Below are 10,884 nucleotides of genomic sequence, written 5' to 3' on the forward strand. Positions count from 1 at the left end.
TGTGTCCTATTGAAAAGCGAAACTGGGGCAATTTTAATGCTTTTGTACCTTACCAGTGCTCTATTTTTTCACTGTTTAAAAATAGCTGTTAATTATAAGTGCAGTTTAAATGTCTCAAGTGACCCAGAAATGCAGGTTGGAATGAGACAGATTGTGTGTCTCATATAAAACAGATGTACTCTCACAGAGCATTCTGAATTCAGCCTTTCCTCTGTATCCTCCTCTTGGGTTATTTCAATCAGGTATTGAGCTGGTCTAGCACTGTGCTATAAAATCCCACACATTTGAAGTAGGAAAAAGAAAAGCAAATCTCTCTCTCTCCCTCTCTCTCTCTGTCTCTCTCTCTACCCCCCCCCCCCCAATCTCTCTCTTTTTTTGTGTGCCACAAAGAGCCTCTTTTTTATATCAGTCCCCACTATGTGTGTGAATGTGGTGTTTTGGTGTTAGATAATGGGACAAGGGCCACCTTCCTGGCCTGGAAGACCATATGATTTTCTAGAGATCCACTTTGCCTGTCTCTTCAGTCAGGGTGGGTGTGGCTTAAAAAGAACACTGCAGTAGTGATAAATGTATTTCTTGAGGTCCTTCTTCAGCTTGATTCAGTAGTGCCTTAGGACAAATCAATCTCCTGCTAGACTTCAAAGATCTTTGATTATTCACTGGTTTCAGAAACTTGTGTTTTTAGCTCCTTGCTAACACTTAGATGCTGGAGATAGTTACACTGCTGGGGATGTTTCAGGGACCAAGGCTTTAATAAGCAAGGTGCTTACTCAGTGCAATCATGTTATTCATTTATTCTGCTACAGTCTGAACAAATCTGGTACTTACCTAATTATATGCACTTGTATATAGCAGGTTTTAAGATGTTCCTGTTTTGTGAAGTTACCAGAAGTGATTTCAAAAGTGAATTTAAGATAAAGTACATTCTAGTGGTTTGATGAGCTTTTCCAAGTTTCTTAAAATCTTTGGTACACATCCCAAAGCCACATGAATCTGAACATTTAGACAGTGAGGGAATTCAAGACTCATCCCCTCTTCCCCTTGGATTGAAATCCTGTGGTCTAATCTCCCTTGCTGTCAGGATGAAAACATGTCTCAGAAGGAGGAGTGCAGTCTATGTGCATTGGCTACCTATTTGCTTCTAGCTAGAAATGCCCAACAGAAGAGTTCTTCATTGCCATGGTAATCATAATGAATGTAGTCATGGTGTGGGCTTAGGGACTGGTTCTTCAAATTCTTTCTAGAAAACTTGTAGACATTTTAGTCAAGTTCGAAATGAAGGGACTGATGCGAACCTTTTTTTATAGCTAATTTTCCAAATCAGTAATTCTAATTTAATTGACTGATTTGACTCTAATATAATCATTCTAATTCTGATCATTCTAATTTTTCCACTAAGATTTATTCCATTTAATGTTTATTGTCTTGTAAATGACAGTCTAAAACACTTGAGTTATGGTGTCATGCCAAGTTGGTGGTTTATTTTCAGGAAGAGGGGAAGATATGGCCTCAGGTAACTTTAAGAGAATCTATATCACACAGAGTTGGTGCTGAAAATGAATTCAGAAGAAAGCATTCTTTAAATCCATATCTTATAAAAATATTGCACTTATGAGATACATTTATATTGCTATTTGAAGAGGAATGATAACATGTTTATAGATCACACTATTTCTAAGTAGAGTAGCTCTGAGAGTGGGACTGTTGGGAAAGGCAGTTTTTTGTGTGTAGTCTTTAGAATTGCCCTCATCTGCAGGGGAATGGGCTATGGGCCTGGAACTTGACTTACCAAGAGATAAAGAGTCCTCACAGCCTGTGTTGACATGGTCACCTAATGTGGGCACATCTTTTCCTGTTTCAGACTCAGTATATACTCCTTAGTTCTGCTTAGTGTGTGTGTGTCATATGGCTATATCTTTTCCGTGAGGGGAGGGGACAGGGTCCTTCATTCTATGGCACCAGATGGATGTTTGCAGGCCAATGGCCTTGCAGCTGTCAGGAGTAACCATGGCCATGAAGGACCAATGAAGCTGAGCTTGCTCTGTCTCTTCTTTATGTGAGTAAAATGTTGTTCCCTCTGGTGCCTGACTGCATTGTGTTTTCCTTGGCACCTCAGATACCAAGATGCAGTGGGAAGCAGTGGTCTGACTTCACCTTTTGGTGATAGGCAACAGATGCCACTTTCCAGTAAGAACAAATTACTGTATAAGCTATATGAGTTTGGAAAGGTCTTCAATCCTTTGTTTCTAATCAGGCTGTTGGTAAAAAATGGGAAAGAGTGGGATCTATCTGGGGACATTAATAGCTGTTGATTACGGGTGTTGAATGGGCATTGGGAATGTGAAATCCAGATCTGGATAAAAGTGTGGATAGATGGTAGGTACCTTCAAGGAAGGGGTAGACTCTGGGTAAAACCTGGTTTTGAGAAATAGCAGGCTGGAATGGGAATGTGCTAGTTCTGAAAGCCAGGTATTAGAATTATCCATGGAAGCAACAAAAGAATGAGAATTAAAGCAAGCAGTGAGCTGGAAGCCAGGTAAACATTTAAGACAAGGGGAGCCTCCAATTCCAGATGTCCAAATCAGGAAGTAGTCCAAAAGTAGGCAATTGCCAGCAACCAGTCATCTGGGGAGATGAGGAGGAATGGCCAAGGAGCAAGAGCACAGGTATGAGGCCTTGGAAACAAAAAGGACTATGATGGATGAGGCAGCTTTCCGACTTCAGGTGCCAGAGGAAGGGAGGGACCTCAGTCAGATATCCAGGTGGAGCAAACACGAGAGGGCATTGGATTCTGGCTTTGCTGAGGTGAGAGCTGACTTCTGGTAGACAGATGTTGAAGACTGGTGTGTCTCAGGAGTCTGTAGGAACTACTTACTAGCTTTATTCTCTTGAGTCCTGAGCCCTGTCACCCTGACAATTCTTATCATCCAACTCCCTCAGAAATTTCCTGGTAATAACCTAGTTCAAGCCTGATCACAGATAGGACATCTAATTTAAAGGCTGGAAAGCTCTCTACCAAAGTATTCACAGAGGGTATGGGTGATTATGGATGTTCTTAATTTTCTTTTTCTTAATTTGTGTGTATTCTTCTTTAAAAAAATTTCTTTTAATGTTATTTTTGAGAGAGTGAGAGACAGAACATGAGTGGGGGAGGGGAAGAGAGAAGAGGGAGACACAGAATCTGAAGCAGGCTGCAGGCCCTGAGCTGTCAGCACAGAGCCTGATGCGGGGCTCGAACTCACGAACTGTGAGATCATGACCTGAACCGAAGTCTGACACTTAACCAACTGAGCCACCCAGGTGCCCCAATTTGTATGTATTCTGTACAGTGATCCTATGTTACTTTTGTAAGAAATAAAAATATAAGTTAATATCCTTTTAAATTTTGATTTTTTCCAGTTTTATTGAGATATAATTGCCATATAACATTGTACAAGTTTAAGGTGTACAACATGATCTATGTGTAAATTGTGAAATGAGTACCACGAGTTTAGTTAAACATCCTTCACTTCATATAGTTATAGACATTTTTTTTCTTGTGATGAGAACTTTTAAGATTTATTCTTTTAGCAACTTTCAAACATATAATACAGTATTTTTAACTGTATCACCATGCATACATTACATCCCCATAATTTATTTTTATTATGACTGGAAGTCGTACATTTTGACCATCTCTATTTAAATCCATACCCTTCATCCCCTGTCTCTGGCAACCACCAATCTGTTCTCTTTTTCCATAGATTCAGTTTTTTAAATTTAAAAAAATTAGAATTTTATTTATTTTTTAAAGTTTATTTATTTTGAGAGAGAGAGAGAGAGAGTGAACAAACAGGGGAGGGGAAGAGAGAGAGAGGGAGAGAGAGAGAGAATCCTAAGCAGACTTTGTACCATCAGCACAGAGCCCTATGTTTGGCTCAAACTCATGAGCCATGAGATAATGACCTGAGCTGAAATCACAAATTGGACACTTAACTGACTGAGCCACCCAGACACCCCGTTGTTTTAGATTCCCTATAGAAGGGAGATCATAGAGTATTTGTCTTTGACTTAATTCACTTGAAATAAAGCGATATAATGGAATAATGCCCACAAAGCCCATTCACATTGTGAAAAATGGCAGGATTTCCTTCTTTTTTATGGCCAAATGATATTTCATTACATCTATACATGACATTTTCTTTATCCATTCACCTCTTGATAGACACTTAGGTTGTTTCCATGTCTTGGCTACTGTAAGTAAAGCTACAGTGAATGTGAGGGTGCAGATATTTCTTTGGGATACTTACATTTCCTTTGTATGTGTACCCAGAAGTGGAGTTGCTGCATCATGTGGTAGTTGTATTTTTAATTTTTTCAGGAATCTCCATACTGTTTGCCACAGCGGCTGTACCAATTTACATTCCACCAACAATGTATAAGGGATCCCTTTTCTCCACATCCTTGCTAACACTTATTATCTCTTATCTTTTTGGTGATGGTGATAGCCATTCTAAGAGGTGTGAGGTTATATCTTATTGTGGTTTTGAGTTGCATTTCCTTAATGGTTAGTGATGTTGAGCACCTTTTCATGTACCTGTTGGCCATCTGCGTATCTTCTTTGGAAAAATGTCTATTCATATCCGCTGCTCATTTTTAAATTGGATTTTTTGTTTTGTTTTTGCTATTCAGTTATACGAGTTCCTTATATATTTTAGATACTAACCCCTTACCAAGATGTATGGTTTGCAAATATTTTCTTCCATTCTGTAGGTTTCCTGTTCATTTTGTTGATTGTTTCTTTTGCTTTGCAGAAGCTATTTACTCTGATGTACTCCAATGTATTTATTTTTTATTTTGTTGCTTGTGCTGTAGGTGTCATATCCAAAAATCATTGCCGAGATTAATGTCAAGAAGATTTTTTCTTATTTTTTTTTAGGAGTTTTATGGTTTCAGTCTTGCATTTAAGTCTTTAGTCCATATCTAGTTATTCTTTGTGAGTGGTATAAGATAGGGGTCTAGTTTCATTATTTTACATGTGAATATCCAATTTTCCCAGCACCGTTATGGAAGAAACCCTTTTCTCTATTGACTATTCTTGGCTCTCCTGTCAAATATTAGTTGAACATATATGTATGAATATTTCTGTACTCTTGATTTGATTCCATTGATCTGTGTCTATTTTTAATGTCAGTACCATACTGTTTTGATCACTAGAGCTTTGTAATATAGTTTGAAGTTGGGACATGTGATGCCTCTAGGTTTGTTCTTCTTTCTCGGGATTACTTTTCCTATTCAGGATCTTTTGTGGTTCCATACAAATTTTAGGATTTTTTTTTCCTATAAGTTAATTTCTTAAATGATATAGTACAAAAAGTTGGGATTTCTGAGTCAGACTGACCTGAATTCAAATGCTGAATTCTTTTTTCCTCCTAGCTTTATGACCCGGACTAGTTATCTACACTTTAGAACTGTAGTTGGCTAGTCTGTAAAGTATGGATAATAAGACCAAAATTTTTATTATTCCTCACTCTTCCATACAAAGAGGTAATTTGTCCTTCTCTTTTATCCTGTCCCTTTCTCACTTTTCCCATTGAGACAAGGAATCATTTATTAAGTGAGTAGTTTATTTGACCTCTTTCTCTTCCTTTCGTGCAGAATGCAGGTATCCATTTTTTCTTTTTCTACTTTGGACCAAGTTGACAGAAATAGATCTTATGTTTGTGGAGGAAGATTCCCTTTGGGGGAGATAAATTAAGAAACTCATTTGACAGCAAATCCAAGTCAAGTTTTCTAATTTTGTTTTTCAAGATTAAAGCGGGCATTTTAGTAAACATTGGTTTGATCCTTGGGTCTTACTTCTTAATTGTATCTACACTCAAAGTTCCAGCAGCCAGCAAAAAACACAAGAATAACACCATCTATCTGTCCTTCTAATACCTCCATGGCTGTGAGGTTTGGAAGGCATATGTGAAGTGCCTAGTACTGTGCCTGGCAAATAATGAAAATTCAGTAAATGGAAGTTAATGATCATTGCCATGGTCACTTTCTTACTATCATTACTAACAATGGTCATGGAACATCATTATTCTTCTGACCTGGCAAGTTTTTTTCTTCCCATTTTCGTCTATTATGGAGCAGCATACTCTTTCCAAAGATCGATCCTTCTTTCTGTATTACTACCACAGCTGTTTCCTTCCCTTGTTACCAAATACCATTGTTCATAAGTGGATGCAGAGCGTTTTTCTGATCGTTTTAGCACTCTAAGACTGTTTTAGGACTGTTTAGGTGTGTGGAAGAGTAAAATATTAAGAAACTTGACCCATGAATTCAGAAGTAGGAGGGCCTGTTTGTAATGATCCCACTTCCCACCTGTCTGGGCCCTTCCCCAGCTGGGAGAACTGATCCCAGCTCTGTTTAGGAGGACAGTAAGTATTCAGCATTAATTTCCCCCAGGTTGCCAGACCTGTTTTGCTTGAGACCTCACCTTTGAGCAATGGATTCTTCCTTGTCCTTTAGCCAGGGCTTCACCTTGATTGACAGCTCCATGAGTTGTGTCTGTTCACTCTGTCCCACTGTTCTTCTCAAGACCTGGGCTCTGCCCTCTGCTGCCTGCTCTCCTGCCTTCCTGCATTGCCCCACTGTGCTTGTTTAGAGTTTTGGCACAGCCTTTTGGCAGCATGGCGGCCCCTTGCTGACCTCATTCTCTTCCCTGCCTGACTCATAACTCTTACTCACCGTCATTGTCTGGCTATCTGCCTCCTGTCATCTGTGGTCAATGGTGGCTCTGGTCACCTGTCCCATCCCATCTTTTTTGAATTTTTAGAACCATGCCTACATCCTACGTTTTTCTTCTGACTTCACTTCCCTTGTCTCAGTCCATCAGGCTACTCTACCACACTGGCATCCTCAAACAACACCCTACCCTCTCTCTGCCTTACCCTTGACTTTGCGCTTGCTGTCTCCTCAGCCTGCAATACTCTTCTTGCAGAAAGTCACAAGGCTGGCTCAATTGTGCCTTTCATCTCCATTCAAGTTCTGCCTCCCCAGAAAGGCTTTCCTTGGCCATCCCTCCACCCTCTGTCACTCGTTAGGCCTTTTCTTTGGTTTATTATTATCTTTTTTCATTGCATTTTTAACCACTAGATCTCAAATTGTATTTTCATTTGCTTGTTTGTTTATTATCTGTCCCTACCCCCACCTTCCCCAGAATATAAGCAAGCTCCATGACAGCAGGACTTTGATCTGCTTTGTTCAGCGGATACAGAGCCTAGAATAGTCCTCAGCACCTAGTGGGTGCTCAGTGAATCACCCATCCTTTGCCAACACAATTCAATCATTATTAAACATTTTAGTTGGCTGTTAATAAAATTATATGTGATAGGAATAAAAGAAAAAAATATTAACTTAAAATATAGATTTGTTTCTGAAAACAAAAAGTTCTGTTCCTTTCTGTCAAACCTGTTTGGTCCAAAACCTTCCCTGAGCTTGATTGTCTTACGTATGATATGTATTTATCTCACCAAATATGAATATTCACATTTTTCACTGCCAAATTATTAATGGGTTTGATTTTAGGGTACTCTCCATTCCCTGAATATAATATGCAGTATATGCATTATATGAACCTTAGAATCTGGAAAGTTCGGAGTTCAGAATGTATGTAACCCCAAGGATTTCAGACAAGAAAGCTTAGGACAGTTTTGCAATTTTTCCTTTTTGTTCTCTTCTGAAGAGTATAAAAGAGGGAGAGAGAGGTAAATGCGTGAAGAGAATTAGCACAGGGGTAATATTGGGGAGTAGTGTGGGGGCACTGGTAGAGAGAAAGGAGGGCTGCCTTTGTGAGTAACTTTGGGGAATGTTAATATTTTTAAGGAAGGAGTTCTTGCTGCATATTATGCAATGCAATTCTCCCCTGCTACTAACTCCAGACCCACAGTAAAAACTACCATTATTTTTTAGTGCTTTTTATACTTAGATTTTTATTTTAGATGCATTGCTGAGCAAAGATCGAGTTCAAAGCATCCAGTACACTTCTGATTCCATGAACATTCATAAGAAATTGCATATCTGTTACTGGTTTATACCAAAATGTGAAAACTTCATTGCATTCCTATTCTGAGAGTTCTTTTCTTTTCAGAGCACAAGAATATGGAGAGGTTCTTACCAGAATATTAAGGAAACTATTTGGATAGCTATAAGATTAATCAAATAAATTGACACATCAGACACAGAATAGCAGGTTCAAGATAAATTTGGGCTGGTATTCAATATTCTCTGTTAGGCAGTTGTGTTGGGTAGGTACTATGCCAGGAACTTTCACATATGTCAAACTCTAAATCCTAAGAGAAACTGCTGGTATTTATTTCACCATTGTGTTTTAATCAAATGGTAGCATGCTTTTTCATGACCCATATGATATTCTCTGTTAGCATGGAACAGAGTGATTTTTTTTTGCCATACGGTGGTTAATTTCCTAAATAGTAAAATACTGAGATGATTGTGTTTGTCATTTTTCTTCTGGACCTTTTGGCAATATGTGAACATGGGCTTAATGAGAGTTTATCTGGTTTGATAAGAATTGTCACTTAAAATTTTCTCACTGGTTAAAACAGTTAGATTCTACTCTGTAACTCTGTGTGTTTTTAGTACTTTATGGGGTGGAATTGCAGAATCCTGCTTTTCCAATGGGTGTTTCCTGCCTTGCTCTTGAGCAGAGCATGACTGCCTGTGGGTGAGGGTAAGAAGGGCAGGTTCCCCCACTACCAATGAGAGACTACACCATGTGAGTGGAGGAGCTCAAATGGAAAAGATCAGAGTTTCTGAAGCTGGTGGTGTCTTGATAATCATAGATAACTGTTTCAAATTAACTTTAGTTGATATATTGGAAAATAGAAAGATTTGATATACTGGTGGCAGGCACACTGTGGTTAATTTATATGATGTGACAAGAAAACCAGCATTTGGAAACAAATTGGTAATTATTGAAGTAATGTTTGCATCTCTTTTCACTCTGTCTTGGGGAATTCGCTTTTGGGTATTGCCTAGGTAACAGTATTTCAATTTCATTCAAAATGATCACTATTATGATAGTAAAGATCAAATTTCATGAAATCTAGACACATAATACTTTCCATTTTAAAAACTTAAACTCTTTTCCTTTTCTTAAAGAAATATTCAATATCATTTAGTACTAAAAATCATAGTGCTAATAATTTTTTTATTAGATAGTAAAGAATTATGCTAAGTACCTGCTGTGTGCCAGGTACTGTGCAAGGGGGGCTTTAAATGTATATTTTTTAATTCTCACAGTAGTCCTGAGGGATGGAAATTACCAAACTCCTTTTGCTGATGTGAAAATTGAGGCCTGGAGAGGTTAAGGAACATGCCAAAGATCACGTGGACAGTCAGCAGCAGTTTCAGGATTTGAACTTTGGTGTATCTGTCACAGGCCTTTGGAACCTTCCACAGTTCCATAGTGTCTTCTCATTCCATGTCAATAAATGGTGGTAGCTCACAAGAGGCATTAATGTGTTAAGTGTGAAACCAAAAAAAAAAAAAAAAGCCTAAATCCAGATAATGACAGGAAATGATGACCTATGAAATGTTCCAGCAACACAACATCACTTCTCATCAGGGAAATACAAATCAAAACCACAATGAATTACCACCTCACACCTGTCAGAATGGCTGAAATTAATAACACAGGAAACAACAGGTGTTGGTGAGGATGTGGAGAAAGGAGAATATTCTTACATGGTTGGTGGGAATGCAAACTGGTGCAGGCACTCTGGAAAACAGTATGGAAATTCCTCAAAAAGTGAAAAACAGATCTACCCTCTGACCCAGCAATTGCACTGTTAAGTGTGTACATAAAGGATACAAAAATACTGATTCGAAGGGGCACATGCACCCCCATGTTTATAGCAGCACTATCAACAATAGCCAAACTATAAAAAAGCCCAAATGCCATCAGCTGATGAATGAATAAAGAGGTGGTATATATATACAATGGAATGTTACTTGGTGATCAAAGAGAATGAAATCTTGCCATTTGCAATGATGTGGGTGGAATTACAGTGTCTTACGCTAAGTGAAATGTCAGTCGGAGAAAGAAAAATACCACATGATTTCACTCATAGGTGGAATTTAAGAAACCAAGCATAAACAGAGGGGAAGGGAAAAAAAAGAGGGAGAGAAACCATAAGAGACTCTTAACTATAAAGACAGAGGGTTGATGGAGGGAGGTCAGTGGGGAATGGGCGAAATAAATGGGTGATGGACATTAAGGAGGGCCCTTGTTGTGTTCAGCACTGGGTGTTATATGTAAGTGATGAATCACTAAATTCTACTCCTGAAACCAATATTACCCTATATGTTAACTAACAAGAATTTAAATAAAAACTTGAAACAGCAAAAATTAAAATGTTCCAGCAACATGTAAGAGCTAGCTTCATAAAAGCTAGAATGTTAACAGATACCTTGCAAAAGTTTCATGTGCAATTGCTAAGATTTAGTTATTTAAGATATTTCTCTTAGTACTTTAATTAGGCTTCTTTAAAGACCATGAGTATTCATTCAGAGTGAGCCAGAATGGAACTTTGAGATTTGGTCAATGAGAATATTTTTCTTATGTAAGAGCCAGCAGTGTTTGAGGATGAGTATGAGAGCAATGAATCTTCAAACAGAAGTGAGTTGGTGGGGGGGCATTTTTCCCCTTCACTGCCACCTCCAGTATCGTAGTGGAGGCAGGGGACCGTGTGGTTTGAAAACAAAATATCACTTTGTTCCATTGCTTTGATTCAGTGAGAATAACAAGATTCATCTTGTTCTGAATTTTAAATAACATTAAAAGAAGGCATGAGATTTTGGTACGTTTCAAAAGAGGACACGAGTTTCAAAAAT

The sequence above is a fragment of the Panthera onca genome, chromosome A1 (genome assembly GCF_046562875.1).
Source record: "Panthera onca isolate mPanOnc1 chromosome A1, mPanOnc1 haplotype 2, whole genome shotgun sequence".
NCBI lineage: Eukaryota > Metazoa > Chordata > Mammalia > Carnivora > Felidae > Panthera > Panthera onca.